Source organism: Schistocerca nitens, chromosome 9, assembly GCF_023898315.1.
Source record: "Schistocerca nitens isolate TAMUIC-IGC-003100 chromosome 9, iqSchNite1.1, whole genome shotgun sequence".
In the NCBI taxonomy this organism is placed as follows: Eukaryota; Metazoa; Arthropoda; class Insecta; order Orthoptera; family Acrididae; genus Schistocerca; species Schistocerca nitens.
This window is the reverse complement of record NC_064622.1, coordinates 334,835,274-334,857,403: the sequence shown is the minus strand read 5'-3', so window position 1 is coordinate 334,857,403 and position 22,130 is coordinate 334,835,274. Positions and strand designations below refer to the sequence as shown.

The window sequence follows — 22,130 nt, the reverse complement described above, 5'->3', positions numbered from 1 at the left end:
CTACAACTGCATTCCAGTCCCCGATGCCTATTCGATTTTCATCCCCCTTTACATACTGTATTACCCTTTCAATATCCTCATACATTTTCTCTATCTCTTCATCTTCAGCTTGCGACGTCGGCATGTATACCTGAACTACCGTTGTCTGTGTTGGAGTGCTGTCGATTCTGATAACAACAACCCTGTCATTGAACTGTTCACAGAAACTCTCTGTCCTACCTTCCTATTCATAACGAATCCTACTCCTGTTATACCATTTTCTGCTGCTGTTGATATTACCCGATACTCATCTGACCAGAAATCCTTGTCTTCCTTCCACTTCACTTCACTGACCCCTACTATATCTAGATTGAGCCTTTGCATTTCCCTTTTCAGATTTTCTAGTTTCCCTACCACATTCAAGCTTCTGACATTCCACGCCCCGACTCGTAGAACGTTATCCTTTCGTTGATTATTGAATCTTTTCTTTCTCATGGTAACCTCCTCCTTCGCAGTCCCCTCCCGGAGATCCGAATGGGTTGTCTGTAGAGAGAGCTAATTCCTGAAATTTGGTACTCTCGGCACACTAATGAATTCTTTACCAATTTCCGAAATGGAATGTCCCATGCATCTAGCTCCAACTAACATTCCGTGTTCAAAGTATATTAATTCGCGTCGTGCGGCAACAATCACGTCGGAAACCTTTTTACATGAATCAGCCGAGTAAAAATGACAGTTCCGCCAATGCACCGCCCTTTTATACCTCCTGTACGCGATATTATCTCCATCTGTATACGTGCATTTCGTTATCCCGTGACTTTTGTCACCTCATTGTATTCTCTTTACCAGTTTCTCAAACAAACAACCTCTCCCCACTTCTCGTCACAAATGAGAAACTTATCTGATCTCCAATCCTTAGCACACTGGCTAGATCTATTGAAAGTGACTTCCTAGAACTTGAGTTTAGGATTTAGACTGAATGCAATGAGCGTATTCGTTGATGAAAAGACTCAACTATTATATGAATTTATCAACAAAAATATGCCCATAAACGCAAAGCATTTTAGTTGGCTTTGTAATTAAGCGCACTAGACGTTGTCCGTGCTCTGTCTGCACTTGCATCAAATCTCCACGAGAAAGAAACAAGCGTTTAGACGTCGGGTCACATGATAGACTTCTTGTTTCAAAAAGTCCTGTGTAAGTGTATGTGTGACGTAAATATGTGTAGACAAAGTAAAACTAAGTAGTATTCCTTCTAACAGGAACCACGTGATCTCAAAAATGGACAAGGATGAATCCTCCAATGACGCACTGTTCCCGACAAGTTCTGTTGTAGACAACCGCTCGAGACAAAACTGAATGGGCTGCACAATGTTGCGAACAATCAGCGACATCAACCAAAGATTCCGCATTCCCAGGCTTCACAAATCACATTTCTCTACCTTGCGTGTTCAGTTTTCTACAGCTGTTCATTTTCATTAGAATGATTTTGTTTTTTTTTTTTCATTTTTCCTTTAGCTTCTTTGTGATCATGTGAACAAAAGTCACTAATAATTCAGAGAATGCTAACAGAAGAATTATTTAAAATTAGGAAATTCAAAAAAATTGATTACCAAGAAAATCAGATAGTATGTAGAGTATATAGGAATAAGTAAAATAGTTCTAATCTTTGCGTTTTGTTTAACGTGGAAATATCTGCACAACGGGGCAAATGTCAACGATATGCGCTGTATGATTCGTTTGGAAACAAGTTTGTTACGTGGACACACGGTAGTTGCAGCTGACAACAGCAGTACCCACCGAACCGCTTGCATTCGGTTCCGCTCGTTTCTATCTCAGGTTTGTGTTTCTCGACCTGCTAATCTGTTGCACGATAACACAAAGAACGACGCTATGCTCAGCTGTTCCCGCACTGACGGCAAGTACGTCGTAGTACAGGGTGCTCATAAAGTAACGGTATAATTTCAAAAAGATCGTACTTGGAAACTATGAGAGATAAAAAGTTATGGTTTATTGTAAGCCTTTTAGCAGCTCTCAAAGTTTTTTCTTCCTTGTCGTTTGTTGCAGATTTGTCAGACTGGCAGCAGAGCAGGAAAAGGCTCAGTGTGTCGTCTGGTGCACAGAATCCAAACCTGTAAAAACAGCTCTGCGGCACTATCGACACCAGCATGAGACGCTAATGTCAGCAAAAACAAGCATAAAGAGGAGGTTCAAAAACTTTAAAAAGACAGACTGTGTCAAAGCGCTTTCTCCAACTGGACGCCCCCTGTGTCTCATGCATGTGTCGACAGGGGTCAAGCTGTATTTGTACACAGCCCTCAGATGTTAACATGCGAATTCCAGGACGCAATATAAACGATATTTAATGTGTTATATAAACGGTTACATATTTTTGCTTATAAAATGCAAATGATTCAAGCACTGCAGCCAGACGATCGTCCTCTATGGTGCATACTCGCATGTTCCTTTCTCACCTATGTAGATACTGACAACGATTACCTGAAAAATTTCTGTTTTCAGATAATTTTTATAGACATAAATCTTCTGATGGACAGGGTGGGCAGCAGTCTGGGGTTCTTCGCTGATGATGGTGTGGTTTACTGTAATGTATCGAAGTTGAGTGACTCTAGGAGGATACAAGATGACTTAGACAAAATTTCTACCTGTTATGATGAATGGCAGCTAGCTCTGAATGTAGAAATGTGTAAGTTAATGCGGATGGGTAGGAAAAACAAACCCGTGGAATCCGGATACAGCATTAGTAGCCTAGTGCCCTGCTTGACACAGTCACGCCGTCTAAATATCTGAGACTACGGTTGCAAAACGATATGGAATGGAACGAGTAAGTGAAAGTTGTGGTTGGGAAAGCGAATGGCCGATTTCGGTTTATTGGGAGAATTTTAAGGAAGTGACGTTCATCTGTAAGGGAAACCGCATATAGGACGCTAGCCACACCTAATCTTGAGTACTGCTCAAGTAATTTTTTCATAATGTGAGACCACAGTCGTAATATATTTGTTTAAAGTCAGTACCGCCATTAGACTGCTGTTTATTTATAGTGTGACATTTACACTTACACAATCATGATTTCGGCTTCGAAGTGCCATTTCTAAAGTGTTTTAAATGTTGTAAATTGCCTAAAATGGCGTACTGTCGTACTAAAAAAAATGTCGTATGACTTTGGCCTCCCGTCGGGTAGACCGTTCGCCTGGTGCAAGTCAAAATACACTATTAGACGCATTGTCTAAGCGTCGATATTTCTGGTAGAGGCTACTGCTTTGTTTCATCACTGAGTATACCATCTTGACTGAACGACAACTGGCTAAGTGTCAAATTGTCTTGTAAATAAACATCAGTCTAATGGCGGTACTGACTTTAAAGAAATACTGCTCAAGTGTTTGGGATTTCCACCAGCTCGGATTAAAAGAAGACAATGAAGTAACTTAGCGGCGGGCTGGTAGATTTGTTGCCGGCAGGTTCGAGCAACACGGAAGTATTACGGAAATGCCTTTGGAACTCGATGGGAATTCTTGGAGGGAACGCTACGTTCTTTACGACGAACACAACTGAGAAAATTTAGACAACCGTTATTCGAAGCTGACTTCACAACGAGTCTACTGCGGCCAACATACATTTCTCGCAAGGATAACGAAGATAAGATACGAAAAATTAGGGCTCATGCGGAGGCATATAGACAGTCGTTTTTCCTTCGTTCGATTTGCGATGGAACAGGAAAGGAAACGACTAATAGTAGTACTAGCCACCCTCTGCCACGCACCATACAGTGCCTTGCGGAGTATGTATCCAGATGTAGGTATAGAAGCAACGTTCCACGTTTATGGACATGTGAATCTCCTCCGCAAGAGGATTCTCAGCTTCGAAAACCAGTACAACACACGTGAACACATCCGCGATAGGCTGCTGCTTAATAATGCACGATTGGGTGGTAGTCCCGTTTTTCTTCAAGAGGAAACCATAACGGGAAATTTTTGCCTGGACATGCTCGAACAGTTCCTGCTACCACAGATCTAAAAGGTGGAGCCGCCCATCATCATCCAGCATGATGACGCACACCCACTGTTGGTTTTAAACATGCGGGACGTGGTGGACGACGTATTTACTGGGCAGTGGATGGGCTGTGACAGTCCCATCGCATGTTGGCCGCGCTCTCCCGAAGTCACGTCATTAAACTTCTGTTTGTAGGTCTGCGTCAAGGATCGAGTGTACGCAGCGCCAGTCAGTGGAACTGCTAACGTTCGTACAGGAATAAATAAAACAATCAGATGTGCTGATGCTGCAATGCTGAAACCGAGCAAGGGGGCGCAGTGGTTAGCACACTGGACTCGCATTCGGGAGGACGGCGGTTCAAACCCGCGTCCGACCATTCTGATTTAGGTTTTGCATGATTTCCCTAAATCGCTTCTGGCAAATGCCAGGATGGTTCCTTTGAAAGGGCACGGCCGACTTCCCTTCCCATCCTTCCCTATTCCGATGGGACCGATGACCTCGCTGTTTGTTCTCCTCCGTCAAATCAACCAACCATGGGAGGAACTCGAATATCGGCTTGATGTTCTATGAGCGATGAGTGGGGCACTCATCGAAATTCTGGCATAACAGAAAAAAACTTGAAGAGCTGCTAAACGTATTACAACAAATCACGGTGCTCTACCTCTAATTTTATGCTCTGTCTCTATAGTTATGATGCAGAAACCATCCATCGTATGAAACTCAGCTTGCCCTCTTCTCATATGATATCCTACAAACCATGGATGGAGGCAAACCGGCAGATTCCATATTCCTAGATTTCCGGAACGCACGGAGCCCTACTGCAGATTGTTCAAAATGGTTCAAATGGCTCTGAGCACTATGGGACTTAACACCTGAGGTCATCAGTCCCCTAGAACTGTGAACTACTTAAACCTAACTAACCCAAGGGTATCACACACATCCATGCCCGAGGCAGTCGCGCGGTTCCGGACTGAAGCGCCTAGAACCGCGCGGCCACTACGTCTGGCGAATGATAGGACCGCATTTATTTCAGTACACATAAATGACCTAACGGATAGAGTGAACAGCAGATTCTGGCCATTTGTTGTATACGAGGAAGCCGTCGTCGTTGAATGGCTCTAGGAATATTCGTAAGGACTTAGATAAAATTTCTAGATGGTGTGATGCATGGGAGCTTGCTATAACTGTGGAAAAATGTAAGTTAATGCGGATGGGTAGGAAGAACAAACCTGTAACGTTCGAATACAGCATTTGTGTGGTGCAGCTTGATACAACTACCTCGATTAAATACCCATAGATAAGTCGACATAAGTTGATCCCCTATAGCTAGTAACGCTGTTGCCAGCTTACAACTACGAAGTGCAAACGGCTGCTGGTGGAAACAGTAGCTGTCTTTAGAGCTCCGGCAACCAAAAAGCTTTTCTATAGAAACTTTGCAAAATCTCGTAACGTGACTGGTTGCAGTAGGCACGCGGAGCTGCTGCGCCCACCCCGCTGCAACTGTCAGGGGGCTTCAAATGGTTCAAATGGCTCTGAGCACTATGGGACTTAACATCTGAGGTCATCAGTCCCCTAGACTTACAAATACTTAAACCTAACTAACCTAAGGACATCACACACATCCATGCCCGAGGCAGGATTCGAACCTGCGACCGTAGCGGTCGCTCGGCTCCAGACTGTAGCGCCCAGAACCGCACGGCCACTCCGGCCGGCCAAGAGGGATCTTCTTATAGCGACTCGCTGTAGAGCGACGTGAAATGGAATGAGCATGTCAGGTTGGCAGTACGGAACCTGAATGGTTGACTTCACTTAAGTGGGAGAATTATTTGACATTGTAGCTCATCCATAAGGAAAACGGCGTGTAGAACGCTAGTGCGACCTGTTCTTGAGTACTCTCCGAGTGTTTGGTATCCCCGCCAGGCCAGATTAAAGAAAGGTACCGAAGCAGTTCAGAGGCGGGCAGCGAAATATGTAACAGCTAGGCTGGGCCAGCAAGCATGGGTTGCGGAGATGCTTCTCTAACTCAAATGGGAATCACTGAAAGCGAGACGATGGTCTTTCCGCAAGATACTATTCCCCCAAATGTAGAGAAACGGTGTTTGAGGCCGACTGCTGAACGATTCTCTTGCCGCCAAAGTACATTTCCGGTAAGGACAATGAAGATAAGACGCGAGAAATTAGGGTTCGTACGGAGCCTTTTAGACAGTCGTTTTTCCTTCGCTCTATTTGCGAGTGGAACAGGATAGGAATGACCGTGAGGTGGTTTGCGGAGAACGTATGTAGATGTAGACGTTTTCCAAATGATGGCGGGACTTCATGGATACAATGTACTTTTGCATTGTCAGAGGTTTGTCGCATAGCTCTGTGTTTCGCATTGTATAATACAGTTTAGCGATTGCGTATTACAAGTTTTATGATTGTTATGAATGTATCTTCACAGAAACGAAGATAATTGGGGTAATAAACCAAATAAATCATAGTTTCTGTACTATTTTGTAAAGAGCCACCGCAGATCACGGATCCGTTGCACAAAAGTGCTCAGAAAATACCCCTGGCTGGCTCCCGAAACTTATTAGGTGGAGTCTGGATTCACTCCGTATAAAGAAGGAATCACACAAAAGCGCTTGCCTGTGTACATAAAAAAAAGAAGCGACATGCATATGACAGATGAATGTTTAGTAGCAGATGCAGACCTTAAAATACACTCCTGGAAATGGAAAAAAGAACACATTGACACCGGTGTGTCAGACCCACCATACTTGCTCCGGACACTGCGAGAGGGCTGTACAAGCAATGATCACACACACGGCACAGCGGACACACCAGGAACCGCGGTGTTGGCCGTCGAATGGCGCTAGCTGCGCAGCATTTGTGCACCGCCGCCGTCAGTGTCAGCCAGTTTGCCGTGGCATACGGAGCTCCATCGCAGTCTTTAACACTGGTAGCATGCCGCGACAGCGTGGACGTGAACCGTATGTGCAGTTGACGGACTTTGAGCGAGGGCGTATAGTGGGCATGCGGGAGGCCGGGTGGACGTACCGCTGAATTGCTCAACACGTGGGGCGTGAGGTCTCCACAGTACATCGATGTTGTCGCCAGTGGTCGGCGGAAGGTGCACGTGCCCGACGACCTGGGACCGGACCGCAGCGACGCACGGATGCACGCCAAGACCGTAGGATCGTACGCAGTGCCGTAGGGGACCGCACCGCCACTTCCCAGCAAATTAGGGACACTGTTGCTCCTGGGGTATCGGCGAGGACCATTCGCAACCGTCTCCATGAAGCTGGGCTACGGTCCCGCACACCGTTAGGCCGTCTTCCGCTCACGCCCCAACATCGTGCAGCCCGCCTCCAGTGGTGTCGCGACAGGCGTGAATGGAGGGACGAATGGAGACGTGTCGTCTTCAGCGATGAGAGTCGCTTCTGCCTTGGTGCCAATGATGGTCGTATGCGTGTTTGGCGCCGTGCAGGTGAGCGCCACAATCAGGACTGCATACGACCGAGGCACACAGGGCCAACACCCGGCATCATGGTGTGGGGAGCGATCTCCTACACTGGCCGTACACCACTGGTGATCGTCGAGGGGACACTGAATAGTGCACGGTACATCCAAACCGCCATCGAACCCATCGTTCTACCATTCCTAGACCGGCAAGGGTACTTGCTGTTCCAACAGGACAATGCACGTCCGCATGTATCCCGTGCCACCCAACGTGCTCTAGAAGGTGTAAGTCAACTACCCTGGCCAGCAAGATCTCCGGATCTGTCCCCCATTGAGCATGTTTGGGACTGGATGAAGCGTCGTCTCACGCGGTCTGCACGTCCAGCACGAACGCTGGTCCAACTGAGGCGCCAGGTGGAAATGGCATGGCAAGCCGTTCCACAGGACTACATCCAGCATCTCTACGATCGTCTCCATGGGAGAATAGCAGCCTGCATTGCTGCGAAAGGTGGATATACACTGTACTAGTGCCGACATTGTGCATGCTCTGTTGCCTGTGTCTATGTGCCTGTGGTTCTGTCGGTGTGATCATGTGATGTATCTGACCCCAGGAATGTGTCAATAAAGTTTCCCCTTCCTGGGACAATGAATTCACGGTGTTCTTATTTCAATTTCCAGGAGTGTACAATGCTGACAATCATAACAAAGAATATTCTTTGCGACTGCTGGATGTAGAACGAAACGATGAAGCAATAGGAGATAATAAATAATTAGTAAAAATGGCATAGTATGCAATCCTGTGCGTTGCCCTCCAGGATTAGTCTTGTATTGAACAGCGCAGCACTTATTTTCTAACCAGAATTATCGTCTACCTTCATTACTAAGAAATTAAAATGTTTAACTGATGAGGAAAGTGTCTGACAATTTTTGAACGAGGATAATTTGTTTTTTCTATTGTGCAGGGAGCTGTATTGGGAAAAATAGAAGAAAACATGTATAAAATGCGCTAAAATGAAGCTACGTGAGAATATGAAAAAAGGAGAGCAGGCTAAATTTTGGTGGTTATCCACCGGCTATAAAACAATGATTGCTTCCATCTTGAATCATCTCTGCATGAGCTGAATCTCAGATTACTCATACAGTACAGGAAGTATTTGCGAGCTGATGAGAGCAACGCATGTCGATGCTAGATTACTGTTGGCCACAAGTCTTGTCTGTGAAACTCGGCCGGCAGTTTGGGGAGATCGGGTATCTTTGGCGGTAGCCAACAGAGGAAGATGATCTTGGAGCGTGCCACGCGCACAATGGCCCATCTCCCCAGCGGTTCCTGCGCAGCACACGCCGCCGGCGCCAACGTCTAAGGGTATTAGATTACCGCCGCCTTAGCGCTGCCTTTTCCAGTTTGTAACATTTATACGCACCACGAGACTGTTGAAAGCTTTATTGGCCTCCAAATTCCTTTTTGCTTCATTTAGACGTCTTATAAATTTTCTCCTCGTGAATCATAAAGACTGTTTACCTTGTGCACATTCGCCAGTGCGGACGCGCCGTTATACAACTTTTTAGTAAATGCGCAACGTATAGTAGGTTGTTTTCTGCTGAACGCCCACAGGATTTGCCAATGCGTGAAGTTTACCGTATACAGCTGAATAAACACCCCTCTTTATAGGTGTGTGTATGTTAGAAAGAAAGAGACAGTGGGAGGGGAGCAACTCACTTTACTTCATGGATGATTAAAAAAATGTAAGAGAGCAACAGGGAACCGTTATCCAAGATACCGCAACAAATGTGTGGCGCTCGATTACGTCTGTATTGAAGCCCGATTACAAAAAGTGCTCCAGCTGTGAGAAAATTCAGTGAGGACAATGAGAAACACAACACAGTAAACTACATAACGGGACTAGTACCAGCCTCCTGTTATGACAAAGAGTTTCATATTCGCTGTAGTGTTGACGATTACTAAGGGAGCGTTTTGATTTGTTGCAAGTCTAAACACTTTGACTCTTATTTTTGTTTTTATTGCTTTTCCATCACAATCTGCAACACTTTCCTGGGTTCTCCTGCTTCGTAAACAGACCTAAAATCATTGCTCATTAACTTATTAGCCTCACATTTATTAATAGCCCAGTCATCTGCACTTCCGTCGGTTTCAAGAAGGCATATGTCTCGGTCGAGTGACAGTCCCGTTTTGATATCCTGGAAGATCAGGGACTAGACGCAAAGACAGTAAGCCTCACCAAGCAAACACTCACAGAACAGAGTCGAGAATAAACTTTATGAAAGAAATATTGTAGCCCTTTGCAATTACACGCATCAAACAAAAATTTTGCATCACCCCGGTACCCAGAACTCCTGAAAATAGACGTTGACTCTGGATATTGTGTCATCGACACAGTCCCTATGACTGTTCATAGATGTCACTAAACCCGCCCAAAGTTGTAGACGACCACGCATGAGCAGAGCCTATTATACAGAGGGTGTCCGACAGCCGACCGGTTCCAGTACACGGCTCGTGCTGATCGTAGTTCAACCATGCCCAGACGGTCAATACCGCAGTTCGATCGCGTCCGCATTGTAACTTTGTGCCAGGAAGGGCTCTCAACGAGGGAAGTGTCCAGGCGTCTCGGAATGAACCAAAGCGATGTTGTCCGCACATGGAGGAGATACAGAGAGACAGGAACTGTCGATGACTTACCGCGCTCAGGCCTCCCAATGGTACTACGGATTATGGCTCGGAGGAACCCTGACAGCCGACCGCTGTGGCCGAGCGGTTCTAGGCGCTTCAGTCCGGAACCACGCTGCTGCTACGGTCGCAGGTTCGAATCCTGCCTCGGCCATAGATGTGTGTGACGTCCTTAGTTAGGTTTAAGTAGTTCTAAGTCTCGGGGACTGATGACCTCAGATGTTAAGTCCCATAGTGCTCAGAGTCATTTGAACCATTTGAACCAAGACAGCAACGCCACCATGTTGAATAATGCTTTACGTGCAGCCACAGGACGTCGTGTTACAACTCAAACTGTGCGTAATAGGCTGCATGATGCGCTACTTCATTCCCGACGTCCATGGTGAGGTCCATCTATGCAAGCACGACACTATACCGCGGGGTACAGATGGGCCGTACAACATGTCGAATGGACCGCTCAGGATTGGCATCATGTTCTCTTCACCGTCGAATGTCGCATATGCCTTCAAACAGAAAAACGTCGGAGACGTGTTTGGAGGCAACCCGGTCAGGCTGAGCGCTTACACACACTGTCCAGCTAGTGCAGAAAGGTGGAGGTTCCCTGTTGTTTTGGGGTGGCATTATGTGGCGCCGACGTACGCCGCTGGTGGTCATGGAAGGCGTCGTAACGGCTGTACAATACGAGAATGCCATCCTCCGACCGATAGTGCAACCATATCGGCAGCATATTGGCGACGCATTCGTCTTCATGAACGAGAATTCGCGCCCCATCTTGTGAATGATGTTCTGGAGGATAACGGCATCGCTCGACTAGAGCGGCCACCATGTTCTCTAGACATTAATCCTAGCGAACGTGCGTGGGATAGATTGAAAAGGGCTGTTTAGGGACGACGTGACCCACCAACCACTCTGAGGGATCTACGCCGAATCGCCGTTGAGGAATGGGACAATCTGACCCAACAGTGCCTTGATGAAGTTGTGGATAGTATGCCACGACGAATGCAGGAATGCATCAGTGCAAGAGGACGTGCTACTGGATTAGAGGTACTGCTGTGTACAGCAATCTGTACCACCACCCTGAAAGTCTCGATGCATGGTGATACAACATGCAATGTGCTGTTTTCATGAGCAATAAAAAGGGTGGGAATGATATTTATGTCGATCTCTATCCCAATTTTCTGAACAGGTTCCGGAACTCTCAGAACCGAGGTGATGCAAAACTTTTTTTATGTGTGTAAAATCCGAATTAAAAAGACAAATCAAATCGTAATAGATAATCCCCAGCGACAAATGAAGTATGTTTCAGTACCACTGACTGCTAGTACTTACCTAACGTTGTTTACATTTCATTGACCAGGCGGTCAGACTGGCCCCTGGCCTGAGAAAGCCGGACCTCGGCAGCGACCGGTTAGTCACAAAACAGATGATGTCTGCCGTGGTGCCAGGACACTAGAATCTGCTTTTAACTGCTAAGGTGCCCAGGGGCATCCGCCGTAACACGCAGGAGGGCTTAACGTGCAAGTCACGGGAAGCAATGCTCATGCTGTCCGTAGCAGTATACCACCTGGCGGCGCACCGAGAGCGACGTACCACCAGATACCTCGCAGGCAACAGCCAGAGATCGCTGGCCGCATCGTGAGATGGCGCCTACGTTCTGTCACGAGTTACCAGGGGGACAGCCCGTCTCTTCCTGGAGAACAGTCGTTTAAGGAAACCCAGGGACCACTGCGGACAGTTCGCGTCGCCGAGAGCTGGCCGGGGCGTGCGCTGACTGTTTGCAGTCCCTCAGTTAAGCTCACGTCGACAGCGGAACACCGAGAAATAGGCTTCAGAAAAGAGCTTCCTTCGAGTGTTAGTCATTCCAGTGTTTAGTTCCAGGTCCTGGCAGGTAGCTGGAATCAAATCCACCGAACCGCAGAAGAGGCGAGGATAATCTTCATCTACATGGATACTCTGCAAATCAAATTCAAGTGCCTGGCAGAGGGTTCATCGAACCACCTTTGCCCGCATCTCGTGGTCGTGCGGTAGCGTTCTCGCTTCCCACGCCCGGGTTCCCGGGTTCGATTCCCGGCGGGGTCAGGGATTTTCTCTGCCTCGTGATGGCTGGGTGTTGTGTGCTGTCCTTAGGTTAGTTAGGTTTAAGCAGTTCTAAGTTCTAGGGGACTTATGACCACAGCAGTTGAGTCCCATAGTGCTCAGAGCCATTTGAACCATTTGAACCACCTTTACAATTCTCTATTATTCGAATGAACACCTATATCTTTCCGTACGAGCTCTGATTTCCCTTATTTTATCGTGTTGATCGTTCCTCCCTATGTAGGTCGGTGTCAACAAAATATTTTCGTATTCGGAGGAGAAAGTTTGTTATTGGAATTCTGTGAGAAGATTCCTCCGCAACGAAAAACGCCTTTCTTTTAATGATGTCCAACCCAAATCCTGTATCATTTCTGTGACACTCTCTCCCATATTTCGCGATAATACAAAACGTGCTGCCTTTCTTTGAACTTTTTCGATGTACTCCGTCAGTTCTATCTGGTAAGGATCCCACACCGCGCAGCAGTATTCTAAAAGAGGACGGACAAGCATAGTGTAGGCAGTCTTCTTAGTAGGTCTGTTACATTTTCTAAGTGTCCTGCCAATAAAACGCACTCTTTGCTTAACCTTCTCCCACAACATTTTCTGTGTGTTCCTTCCAATTTAAGTTGTTCGTAATTGTAATACCTAGGTATTTAGTTGAATTTACTGCTTTTAGATTAGACTGATTTATCGTGTAACCGAAGTTTAACGAGTTCCTTTTAGCACTCATGTGGATGACCTCACACTTTTCCTTATTTAGGGTCCATTGCCACTTTTCGCACCATTCAGATATTTCTTCTAAATCGTTTTGTAGTTTGTTTTTATCTTCTGATAACTTTATTAGTCGATAAACGACAGCGTCATCTCCAAACAACCGAAGGCGGCTGCTCAGATTGTCTCCAAAATTGTTAATATAGATAAGGAACAGCAAAGGGCCTATAACACTACCTTGGAAAACGCCAGAAATCACTTCTATTTTACTCGATGACTTTCCGGCAATTACTACGAACTGTGACCTCTCTGACAGGAAATCACAAATCCAGTCACGTAACTGAGACGATATTCCATAAGCACGCAATTTCACTACGAGCCGCTTGTGTTGTACAGTGTCAAAAGCCTTCCGGAAATCCAGAAATACGGAATCGATCTGAAATCCCTAGTCAATAGCACTCAACACTTCACATGAGTAAAGAGCTAGTTGTGCTTCACAGGAACAATCTTTACTAAACCCGTGTTGACTGTGTGTCAATAGACCGTTTTCTTCGAGGTAATTCATAATGTTCGAACACAATATATGTTCTAAAATCCTGCTGCATATCGACGTTAACGATATGGGACTGTAATTTAGTGGATTCCTCCTACTACCTCTCTTGAATATTGGTGTGACCTGTGTAACTTTCCAGTCTTTCGGTACGGCTCTTTCGTCGAGCGAACGGTTGTATATGATTGTTATGTATGGAGCTAATGCATCAGCATAATCTGTGATCACAAATTGCGACGAACAGGTTTTTTATTTTCTGGAGAAGAATAAAGAAGCTATTGTACGCCTGCTGGGATTCTCTTTCAATTAGGAACAATAGACAGATTTTTGCAGTAACAAGCTGTGTGTGGTATGGGGCTACGTACCATTTTTGACAGAGACCCAGAAGAATATTTTTGTGGGCCGAATGGTAAAGGGCAGGACTTCTTCAAAATACAGAGAAAGCTATAGGTAAAGTGGAGTGAGGAAAGGTACAGTTTACGACGCCTTTGACGACGTGGGACACCACTACTAAGCTCACACCCTGCAAACCAAATGTTTTTAATTCTATGTAAAAACCACGTTGTTTGAAATCATTTTCATTCGTCATAGACAGAGATACAGAGTAAGGCACAGTTTTTTAGAGCTATGTGTTAGGTAGCCTGCTACTGGTTAACCATCTGAACTGGAAGTAAGGGAAGGAGGCCAGCATCTTTTAAAACAATTCTTCATTGGCCGGCGCACGGAATACCTGTCATTCAGGCAGTCAAAGCTACATGATGAAAGAAAAACTCAGAGAACCCGAGTCTTCCTTATCGGAGGCAGACCGCACAAAATCACTCTTCAGCGGCGCCTGTCCACAGCCAGGTATCTCTGCAACCGGCTGGCTCTTCGACCAGACTTGACGAGCTGCGGACTCAGGCATTTTTCCGGCTGATTTTGAAGTTAGACGCAGTCACAAGTTGATATGAAACCAATTATTGATTTTGCCGTCACTTCAGCCTCCATCCGGCAGATGAACATGGGGAGATCCAGCCGCCAGAACAAGACGAATGATTTGGAACGTTGAATAATTTTTATCTGGATTTAGTGATTTCGGGCTTTATTCTTAAGACTTGCCTACAGTTATAAGTTCAATATGCTTTCAACTTCGGCCATAGATCGAGTCTATTCTCTTCTGTTGCCCTTTCTGCCTTTAGATACGAATCCTCTAGCAATCATAGTTCGACTTCTGAGAAGGTAACTGTTTTATCCTAAAGCGCGTTCATTTAAATTGCTTTCCACGTCCCTTGTTCAGGCTTGCGAAGGAATTAGCCTATCATTCGCAACTTTTGTCAAACAATTTATCATGCACTTTAATGTAGTAACTTAACTCCTCCCGAATAGGCCATGAAGGCCCAAAGGTACTGACTGACCGCCGTGTCATCCTCAGCCCACAGGCGTCACTGGATGCAGATATGGAGGGGCACGTGGTCAGCACATCGCTCTCCCGGCCGTATGTCAGTTTCCGAGACAGGAGCCGCTACTTTTCAATCAAGTAGCTCCTCAGTTTGCCTCACAAGGGCTGAGTGCTTCCCGCTTGCCAACAGCGCTTGGCAGACCGGATGGTCACCCATCCAAGTGCTAGCCCAGCCCCACAGCGCTTGACTTCGGTGATCTGATGGGAACCGGTGTTATCACTGCGGCAAATCCGTTGGCACTTTAATGTAATAAACCGAGTTAATAGTGGTTCTTGTTTCATTCGAATTCCGTGATCATTCTTTTCGAGGCAATGATTTCATTATGTCAGATAAGCAGAACCACCTTGCAGACATCTAATAACATAAAAATCATCCTGGAACCACTTCCACTTAACACTTGGAACGTGGAGAACTGCATCAAACCAGCCTTCGGACTGTTGGCCGCAATAGCGTGAGACAATATATTTGTTCAATTGAGTCTGTAGTCGATTCTTATCTAAATAAGGGCTTCCCTTCTGTCCTTAATATTCATGATGTTTGACCACCATCACTGAGATAAGCGTCTAGCCAAAGAATTGAAGAATTGTGCCTGTTCTACGTGAGCGAAAGGTCAAAATCGACTGTTCGTTATGGAGGCGCATCACGTGCTTGCGATTCAATCAGCAGCCGAACACGCCACGAGTGGGACAGTGAGGTCAGTCATCGGTTGACTGTACCCAATGTGTAGTTCTAACATCTTGAGCATGCTGCAAACTGAGCATGCGCAGGAACAGGGACCTGTGGTGTCGTCTGCTAATGTCGAACGTTACCGTGACCTATTGTGGTCGAGTCCACTGCTGTTACAGTACTGTGTCTTCTTAATCCATCTTTTGTTGTTTGCTTTATGTTCGTGAAGCACTGAAAAGGCTGCACCAGGGCCTGGTATTCAACCTACTAGTGTTGTTCCACAAAAGACACAAAATATCTTAAAGCAGAAAGGTACTGGATGTAGCGAAAAAAATAAATGTCGATGCTTAGAAACAAAACAAGATACAAAAGATAAAGTGCAAAGGCACTTGAAGAGTGGGCGCTAATATGAAACTTCCTGGCAGATTATAACTAGTTGGTGCACCAAGACTCGGAGGTCCCGAGTTCGGATTTCGGCCCGGCACACATTTTTAAACTGTCAGGAAGTTTTTAAAACACTTGCTGAACACTGCCTTGTACATTTACATCTACATTTACATCTGTACTCCGCAAGTCACCTTAATGTGTGTGGCTGAGGGTACTTTGTCTACAATTGTTACTACCCCCTTTTCCTGTTCCAGTCGCCGGCCGTTGTGACCGAGCGGCTCTAGGCGCTTCAGTCCGGATCCGCGCTGCTGCTACTGTCGCAGGTTCGAATCCTGCCTCGGGCATGGATGTGTGTGATGTCCTTAGGTTAGTTAGGTTTAAGTAGTTCTAAGTCTAGGGGACTGATGACCTCAGATGTTAAGTCCCATAGTGCTTAGAGCCATTTGAACCTGTTCCAGTCGCGTGTGTTTCGCGGGAAGAGCAATCGCTGGTAAGCATCCATGTGGAGTCTTCCCAGTTTTATCTTCGTGGTACTTTCCAAGACATGCGTAGGAGGAATTGACAAAGGAACACACACTCTCGGAACTTTTAACAGCAGACCATACAGTGATGCAGAACGCCTCTCTTGCAGTGTCTGCCACAGGTGTTGGCTGAGCAGCTTCGTCACGCTTTCGCGCTTGCTAAATGAATCTGTAACTGAACATGCTGCTCTGCTTTGGATCTTCTCTATCAGTAATATCAGGTGCGGATCCCAGACTGATTCAAGTATTGCCGAGCGAGAGTTTTGTGACCTATGTCGCTTGCCAATGGACTACATTTCCTGAGAATTCTTCCAGTGAATCTCATTCTGGGTTTACGTTCTTTGACAGTGGAAGCAAAGTGAGATACATACAATACTGTTGATTTATCAACACCTTTTAGCACACAATTTCGATAATTGTCAACCGTTAAGTCACCGACAGAAAACAGTTTTTCTCCATTCTTTGTGCACTTTATATGCAGCACTGCGTTCTTAGTCTACTAGATTCAATAATATCTCCACTGAAATAGTCTTTTATTAATCCATTTTCGTTTTCACGAAAGTAGGCTGAAAAATAATGCACACATGCTTGTACAGGGCGCGGCGCAAGAACTTCCTTATTCAAAAAAACCATAAATCAGAGGTATTAGAGACATCAATTTAATTCTTTTTTTACTTACAAAGAGTAACATATAAAATTTTGTTACATTAACTTTTCAAAATGATATCTTGAAGGTGGCCTCCATTCTGCTCTATACATTTGGAGAGACGAAATCGGAAGTTTCGGTCCACTTTTTCCGACATGTCTCTGCCGATGTTGGCAATATCAACACAAATATTGTTCCATAGCTCAGCCGAGGTGTGCGGGCGATTGGTATACACTAAGGATTTGAGATAGCGAATAAGAAAAAGTCGCATGGCGCTAAATCTGGCGAGCGTGCTGGCCACTGGAGATCGCCCCTCAAAGATATGAGACGATCGGCGAAGTGTTCTTATAGCATGGTCATCGATGTTCGTGCCGCGTGAGCTGTGGCGCCATCTTGTTGGAACCAGACATCATCCATTTCTTCAAGTTGTGGAAGAAGAAATTCGGTCATCTGAACATAACGTTTAGAAGCGACCGTCACTGTCTTATCGTTCTCCCCGAAAAACCATGGGCCAATAAAGACCAACTTTAGACAGTGCACACCAAACAGACACACGTTCTGTATGCAGGGGCTGCTCATGAAATTCTCGGAGGTTCGTGCCACTCCAATACCGCATATTTTATATATTGACGCAGCCAGACATATGAAAATGTGCCTCGTCGCTGATGAATACCAAGGCGCCATGAGGCAGCTCGTCGATCAAGGATCCACATGCATTTTTTTTGTGAAACAAAATCATGTGGATGAAGTGTGTGCACCACTGCCAGTTTATACGGATGCAATTTCAAATATTCATAAAGAATTCGTGTCACTGTGCGTTCAGAAATTACAAGGGCAGCTCCATGTTTGCGTGCAGATCACTTGGGGGAATTCAAAACCGACATCCTTACCCTCTCGATGTTTTCAGACGTTATGTTGGTTCTTGAAGGTCCTGGTTTCTTTTTCTGCACATTTCCAGTATCCACGAAGGTGTCTACCCACATAACAATTGATTTCCTATCAGGAACACGACCTGCAGGCACGATGTTAAACTGTTTCCTGAATGCACGCTGAGTTCCTATGAGCGAACGTCCGTTTGAAAAGTATGCCGCAATCGCAAACGCACGCTCCTCTCTTGCCCACTGCACGATCGCTACTAAACTAACCTTTAAAAAAACGTTAAGTTTCGCACTTTTATTGCACTTAAACCCACTCAACAATGAGTAACAGCCGCTGTGTGCAGTGCGTTTCAAATTAGGAAGTTCCCTTCCCGCACCCTGTAGAACGCGAACAAAATGATCTTGAGAAACACGCCAGGTGGCATGTAGAAGGTAACCTCCCCCTTTATATGCAAACGCAGTTTGTGTTGCGTTCATCCAGTGTATTCTCAGTACCGGAAGTAAGGAGGTGCGGGCTGGTGCTATGTTAACGCGAGTTTAATTGCGTGCTATTATCGAATTTTTAAATGCTGAAGAAGTGACTCATAATCTTAGTTTAAAGGCTACTTATGGTGACTATGTTGTTGATCCAGGGTGTTTCAGAAATGACCGGTATATTTGAAACGGCAATAAAAACTAAACGAGCAGCGATAGAAATACACCGTTTGTTGCAATATGCTTGGGACAACGTTACAATTTTCAACAACAGATGGCGCTGCAAGTGATGTGAAAGATATAGAAGACAACGCAGTCTGTGGGTGCGCCATTCTGTACGTCGTCTTTCTGCTGTAAGCGTGTGCTGTTCACAACGTGCAAGTGTGCTGCAGACAACATAGTTTATTCCTTAGAACAGAGGATTTTTCTGGTGTTGGAATTCCACCGCCTAGAACACAGTGTTGTTGCAACAAGACGAAGTTTTCAACGGAGGTTTAATGTAACCAAAGGACCGAAAAGCGATACAATAAAGGATCTGTTTGAAAAATTTCAACGGACTGGGAACGTGACGGATGAACGTGCTGGAAAGGTAGGGCGACCGTGTACGGCAACCACAGAGGGCAACGCGCAGCTAGTGCAGCAGGTGATCCAACAGCGGCCTCGGGTTTCCGTTCGCCGTGTTGCAGCTGCGGTCCAAATGACGCCAACGTCCACGTATCGTCTCATGCGCCACAGTTTACACCTCTATCCATACAAAATTCAAACGCGGCAACCCCTCAGCGCCGCTACCATTGCTGCACGAGAGACATTCGCTAACGATATAGTGCACAGGATTGATGACGGCGATATGCATGTGGGCAGCATTTGGTTTACTGACGAAGCTTATTTTTACCTGGACGGCTTCGTCAATAAACAGAACTGGCGCATATGGGGAACCGAAAAGCCCCATGTTGCAGTCCCATCGTCCCTGCATCCTCAAAAAGTACTGGTCTGGGCCGCCATGTCTTCCAAAGGAATCATTGGCCCATTTTTCAGATCCGAAACGATTACTGCATCACGCTATCTGGACATTCTTCGTGAATTTGTGGCGGTACAAACTGCCTTAGACGACACTGCGAACACCTCGTGGTTTATGCAAGATGGTGCCCGGCCACATCGCACGGCCGACGTCTTTAATTTCCTGAATGAATATTTCGATAATCGTGTGATTGCTTTGGGCTATCCGAAACATACAGGAGGCGGCGTGGATTGGCCTCCCTATTCGCCAGACATGAACCCCTGTGACTTCTTTCTGTGGGGACACTTGAAAGACCAGGTGTACCGCCAGAATCCAGAAACAATTGAACAGCTGAAGCAGTACATCTCATCTGCATGTGAAGCCATTCCGCCAGACACGTTGTCAAAGGTTTCGGGTAATTTCATTCAGAGACTACGCCATATTATTGCTACGCATGGTGGATATGTGGAAAATATCGTACTATAGAGTTTCCCAGACCGCAGCGGCATCTGTTGTTGAAAATTGTAACTACTGTAATTTCGAAAGTTTGTCTGCCTGAAAATGTACTGTTGTTCCAAGCATATTGCAACAAACGGTGTATTTCTATCGCTGCTCGTTTAGTTTTTATTGCCGTTTCAAATATACCGGTCATTTTTGAAACACCCTGTAGGTCTGCTGTAAATCAATCGGTGTTTGGTACCTTGGAAAAGCCATAACTGTTGATGAAACACGCAGTAGGCGTCCGATCACTGCAACAGCCGATAAACATCTCAAAATCATCGACGATTCGATTCAAAATGACGGGTGTATCACTTAAACGCAAACCATAATGGAATACCTTACTGAATATGTTACTGAACAATAATCTTGCAACATGACAACACTAATCCACACACCTTGCACACCACTGAAGAGGCTGTGCGAAATTTGAGCCGATTCCGCATTCTCCTTATTCCCCCGATCTCGTGCCTTGCGATTTTTATTTCTTTTCTTCTACTCAACAGAGACTTAAAGGGACCTAGAACGATGAGGTGAAAGCAACTGCCAAGTCAAGTATTCGAGAAAAGTCGGAAGAACTTTTCAGAGTCGGAATGAAAAAGCTTGTTACACGTTGGGAGAAATGTGTTAGTCTTAACGGTGACTATGTTGAAAAATAAATACATGATTTTGGGGCTTAGGAATTGTGCTTTAAGTCCTTTTCGCCACATCTTCATAATTTTTTTGTCGTGTTCTACAAGCATGCGTGCATTACTTTTCAGCCTCCTCCGTATTTACAAACGGAATGTTATAAGTGACATTTTCGTGATAATTCCACTCATATTTGGTAAAATCATAGATACTTGATGTTTTATACATGTTACGGTATGCATATCAGTATTGTGTAAACATTTTTCAGCAAAAAATCAAAATGGGAGTCTAGAAAAAAATCTAAAACAGCTGTTCCTACGACTACGAGTTTGTTGAAAAGAATAATCAGGTAGCATAATTCATCAGAACCCAGATTTTCTTCAAACAGACTGCTTTTGTGAAATTATGTCTGGCAATCAAAACAGCATCTACATATATGGCATTCTACACACATCAAAAAAAGGTTTGCATCACCTCGGTTCAGAGAGTTCCGGAACCTGTACAGAAAATTGGGATAGAGATCAACATAAACATCATTTCCACCCTTTTTATTGCTCATTGCATGTTGTACCACCATACAGCGAGACCTTCAGAGGTGGTGGTCCAGACTGATGTACACACCGGTACTTTTAATACTCAGTAACACGTCCTCTCGTATTGATGCATGCCTGTATTCGTCGTGGCATACTATCCACAAGTTCATCAAGGCACTGTTGGTCCAGATTGTCCCACTCCTCAACGGCAATTTGGCGTAGATCCCTCAGAGTGGTTGGTGGGTCATGTTAACCATAAACAGCCCTTTTCAATCTATCCCAGGCATGTTCGATAGGATTCATTTCTGGAGAACATACTGGCCATTCTACTCGAGCGATGCCGTTATCCTGAAGGAAGTCATTCACAAGATGTGCATGATTGGGATGCGAGTTGTCATCCACAAAGACGAATGCCTCATCAATATGCTGCCTATACGGTTGCACTATAGGTCGAAGGATGGCGTTCACGTATGGTACAGCCGTTACGGCGCCTTCCATGACCACCAGCGGCGTACGTCGGCTCCACATAATGCCACACCAAAACAGCAGGGAACCTCCACCTTGTTGCACTCGCTGGACAGTGTGTCTAAGGCGTTCAGCCTGAGGGGGGTTGCCTCCAAACACGTCTCCGACGATTGTCCGGTTAAAGGCATATGCGACACTTATCGGTGAAGAGAAAGTGATGCCAATCCTGAGTGGTCCATTCGGCATGTTGTTGGGCCCACCTGCACCGCGCTGCATGGTGTCGTGGTCGCTAAGCTGGACTTCACCATGGACGTTTGGAGTGAAGTTGCTCATGTTGCAGCCTATTGCGCACAGTTTGAGTCGTAACATGGCGTCCTGTGGCAGCAGGAAAAGCATTATTCAACATGGTGGCGTTGCTGTCAGAGTTTCTCCGAGCCATAACCCGTAGGTAGAGCTCATCCACTGCAGCAGTAGCCCTTGGGCGGACTGAGTGAGGCATGTCATCGACAGTACCTGTCTCTCTCTGCATCTCCTCCACGTCCAAACAA

The 22,130-nt window shown here is 45.7% G+C and overlaps 1 pseudogene; it reads right to left on the bottom strand.

Moving 5' to 3' along the window:
* Positions 1–15,007: 15,007 nt before the first annotated feature.
* Positions 15,008–15,125, bottom strand: LOC126204520 (5S ribosomal RNA; annotated as a pseudogene).
* Positions 15,126–22,130: the final 7,005 nt, after the last annotated feature.